The 4606-nt window shown below is 38.8% G+C and overlaps 1 non-coding gene across 1 annotated transcript; it reads left to right on the forward strand.

The window, feature by feature from the left end:
* Positions 1-840: 840 nt before the first annotated feature.
* Positions 841-947, forward strand: LOC143672269 (U6 spliceosomal RNA). Its single transcript, XR_013169739.1, has one exon. It is a non-coding gene; the product is annotated as a U6 spliceosomal RNA (small nuclear RNA).
* Positions 948-4606: the final 3659 nt, after the last annotated feature.

Here is a 4606-nt window from a genome sequence, read left to right on the forward strand (position 1 = left end):
GACTTTCTTTCAAAAATGAAGGAGAGATAAAGGTATTCCCAGGTAAACTAAAGCTGAGAGAGTTCATCACCCCTAGACCTGCCCTATGAGCAATGTTCAAGGGAGTTCTTCAGACTGAAAGGAAAGAACACTAGACAGTGGATTGAAGTGGCATAAAGAAATAAAGATGCCCAGTAAACGTGACCATATGGGTAATTACAAATGCCAGTATGATTGTATTGTGTTTCTTACTGCTTACTGTTTTTGAAGTACAAATGCATAAAAGTAAGATAAATCTATGGTTCTATACATACAATCCATAAAGATATGATTTGTAACAAGTTAAACAAAAAGAAAATAGGGACTGTGTATGTGCATGCTATTGAAGTTAAGTTGGTACCAAATCAACCATGTTTGTTATATATTTGGGATGTTAAATTTGGGCCCCATAGTAGCCATAAAGAAAATATATGAAAATATACACAGAAATAAATAAGAAGGGACTCAAAATAGCATAACAGAAAAAATCAAATACATAAGAAAATAGGCATTAATGGAAAAATTGAGGGTCAAAAAATTGAGGGTCTGCAAAGACCAAATAGTAATATGAAAGTCTTGTATTAGCAGTTGCTTTTAACATAAATGGATTAAACTATACAAAGGCAGAGACTGGCAGAATGGATAAAAAATATGACCCAACTATATCCTGATTACAAGAGACTCAACTTAAATTCAAAGATACAAGTAGGTTGAAAGTGAAAGGATGGGAAAAAATACCGTATGAATAGTGATCAGAAGAGAGCTTGACTATCTAAGATGATATCAGATGAAGGAGACTTTAAGTCAAAAATGGTTATGAAGGTGCTTGCTTCGGTGGCATATATACTAAAATTGGAACTATACAGAGTAGATTAGCATGGCCTCTGTGCAAGGATGACATGCAAATTCATGAAGTGTTTCATATTAAAAAAATTTTTTTTAAATGGTTATGAGGGACAAAGACAGTAACTATGTATTGATAATGGGGTCAGTCCAGTAAAGAACATTTATTATTTACAATTGCCAAAAGATGGAAGCAGCCTGTGGGGGATTGAATTGAGTACCCCAATTCAGACATGCCCTTGGTCTGCCTTTGGGTGGGTGTGAGTCCACTGGAAATAAGATCTTTTCCAGATGCTACTTCGGTTAAGGTGTGGCCCAAATCATTCATTTTGGGCTTCTATCTGGATTCCTGGAGTCCTTTATAATCAGAGTGAACATCATGCAAGGAGCAGAAAGGAGCTGGAAGTCAATAGATCCTGGAAGAGAAAGAAGTTACCACCATGTGTGTGAAAATCAAGGATCACCGAAGATTGCTGGCCAGCCAGAGGATGCAGCTCCCCAGGAGGAAGCAAGACTTCTAGACTTTGAAAATATGGGCTGATACATTCCTATTGCATAGTATTTGTTTTAGCAGCTGGGAAACTAAAACACAACCCAAGGATTCATCATCTGAGGAATGGATAAACAAAATGCGGTCTGTGTACACAATGGGATATTATTCAGCTGTAAAAATGAATGAAGTTCTGAAACATGTGACAGCACAGATGAACCCTGAAACATGTTGAGTGACATAAGCCAGACACAAAAGGACAAAGGATTATTTTATATCACACTGATATAAAATAATTAGAATATGCAAATTCACAGAGTAAAAAACTAGAATGCAGGTTACCAGTGCCTGAGGTAGGAGTGGGGAATGGAGGTTTTATGCTTAATTGGAATAGGGTTTCAGTTTGAGGTGAAGGAAAAGTTTTAATAATGGACAGTGGTGATTGTAGCACAACATTGTGAATGTAATTAATAGCAGTGATTTATACGTTCATATGTGTTTAAAAGGGGAAATTTTAGGTTGTTATATGTTACTAGAATAGAAATTTAAGTAAAACCATAGCTCAGTACAACAAACAGTGAACCCCCATGTAAACTATGGACAATACTTAATAATACAATTATAACATTCTTTAATCATTTGTAACAAAGGTACCACACTAATGCAAAGTGTGTGTGTGAAGGGGGTGATATATGGGAACTCTATTTTCTGCATGTTTTTTTCCTCTAAACCTACAACTTCTCAAAAAATTGTTTTAAAATTGTGGTTTTTAATACACAGGTGCCTAGCAGTTCTCTGAAAAGCAAGTCCTCTCTGCTATTTGCTTCTGATTTTCACCTGATTTTGCTCCTACAATACATGAGGCATCTCTTTAGGGACTGCGGCTCTGATATCTGCCTCTGAAAAGCAGGTGTTTGAATATTCCAGAACTAAGATGACAAGATGAATTGTGGCATATGAATCACTCTCCAGATAGCAGAGATTTTTAAGGAGTTTTGAAACTGCCTCTTGGGTCACTTTCCTGCTACCTGAACTTGGAAGCCCTAAGCAGTGTTTGTGTGTGAATGCATTTTTGTCCTTGTTCCACTCCAGTGACCGGCCAGGTAATTTTTCAGTATTCTTGTAAAATAGCTAATCCTTTTAGGCATTTTCTACGTGTCAGGGACATATAGAACAAATGCTCTGTGTTGTTTTTTTCTATTTCTATGAGATTCAATTTACATTCTGTTCTGGTTTGCTAGCTGCCAGAATGCAACACACCAGAGACGGATTGGCTTTTACTAAAAGGAAATTTATTTTGTTAGTTCTTCAGAGGAAAGGCAGCCAACTTTCAACTGAGGTCCTTTCTTACGTGGGAAGGCACAGGATGGTCTCTGCTAGCCTTCTCTCCAGGCTCTGGGTTCCAACAACTTTCCCCAGGGTGATTTCTTTCTGCATCTCTAAAGGCCTGGGCTGAGCTGCGAGTGCTGAAATGAGGAATGCTGAGCTGCTTGGGCTGTGCTACGTTGAGCTCTCTCATTTAAGGCACAGGGTGATCTCTGCTGGCCTTCTCTTCAGGCCTCTGGGTTCCAACAGCCTTCCCCGGGGTGATTCCTTTCTGCATCTCCAAAGGCCTGGGCTGAGCTGCGAGTGCTGAGATGAGGTATGCTGAGCTGCTTGGGCTGTGCTACATTGAGTCTCTCATTTAAGCACCAGCCAATTAAATCAAACATCATTCATTGCAGCAGGCACGCCTCCTAGCTGACTGCAGATGTAATCAGCAACAGATGAGGTTCATGTACCATTGGCTCATGTCCACAGCAACAGAACTAGGTGCCTTGCCTAGCCAAGTTGACAGCTGAATCTAACTACCACACATTCTATAAGATTCCCTCTTTTAAAGTGTGCCATTCATTAGTTTTTTTTTTATTATATTCACAATGTTGTGCATCAGTTACCACAGTCTAATCCAAGAATATTTTCATCAGCTTAAAATGAAACCCAGTGTTCATTCACATTCACTCCCCGCTTCTCCCTTTCCCCAATCTTGGGCAACCCCTGAACTACTTTCTCTGTATGGACTTGACTTTTATTGACATTTTATGTAAATGGAATCATAAATATGTTGTCTTTTGTGACCGGCTTCTTTTGGTAAGCATAATGTCTTCAAGGCTTATCCATATTGTAGTGTGTTTCAGTACTTTGTTCCTTTCTATGGAAGAAAAATTTTCTTTTGTAAGGATGTAGCACATTTTGTTTATCCATTTGTCTTTTGATGGACAGTTAGATTTTTCCCACTTTTTGGCTATTGTGAATAATGTTGTAGTAAGCCTATTAGTCAGCGTTCTCTAGAGAAATAGAACCAACAGGAGATATCTTTAAGTATGAGATTTATAAAGGTGTCTTGTGCAACAGTGGGAATGGAAGAGTCCAAAAGTTTCAGGGCAAGCTGTGAAGCTGGCAGCTCTGAGGAAGGGTCTGGACACATTTCACAGGAGAGGCTCACTGCCTGAAGAAGCAGTGAAAGAGTCTCACTTCTCCCTTAAACTCCTTCAGCTGATTGGATTGTCTCATTGTGGGAGACAGGCCTTGCTTGATCACAGATGCAATCAACTATCTGATGATTTAATACAGCAGCCTTCTGGTTTAGCAATCAGCCATGAAATATCCTTGCTTGCTTTACCATACAACTGGGCATAGTCATTCGGCCGAATTGACCCCAGAACCTAAGCGTCACACTCTGAATACAAATTTTTGTTTGAACACCGTTTTCATTTCTTTTAGATGTATGCCTGGGTCATAAGTAAGCCACTATTTTAACCTTTTGAAGAAATACCAAAGGGTTTTCCATAGCAGCTATGCGTTTTACGGTTCTGTCAGCAGTGTGGGAGGCTTCCAATCTCTCCATATTCTCACCAACACTTACTATTGCTTGTTTTTTTTAATTTTAGCCATCCTGGTGGTTGAGGTGATATCTTGTGGTTTTGATTTGCATTTCCTGAATGGCTAATGATGTTGAATAGCTTCTCCTGTGCTAATTATTACCCATTTGCATATCTTCTTTGAAGAAATATCTATTTATATCCTTTGCCCATTTTTAACTGGGGTGTTTCTTTTTATTATTGAGTTGTGTCTATTTAATGCTCATTAAACGACATTGGTGCAGTTATTGTCCTCTTTTATAGTTGAAAATGACTGAGACAGATTGGCTGAGGATTTGCCCAAGGTCACTCAGTTGGCAGGTAAGGTGGTGAGCTAGACTTTTACTCCAGGTCT

The sequence above is a fragment of the Tamandua tetradactyla genome, chromosome X (assembly GCF_023851605.1).
Source record: "Tamandua tetradactyla isolate mTamTet1 chromosome X, mTamTet1.pri, whole genome shotgun sequence".
NCBI lineage: Eukaryota > Metazoa > Chordata > Mammalia > Pilosa > Myrmecophagidae > Tamandua > Tamandua tetradactyla.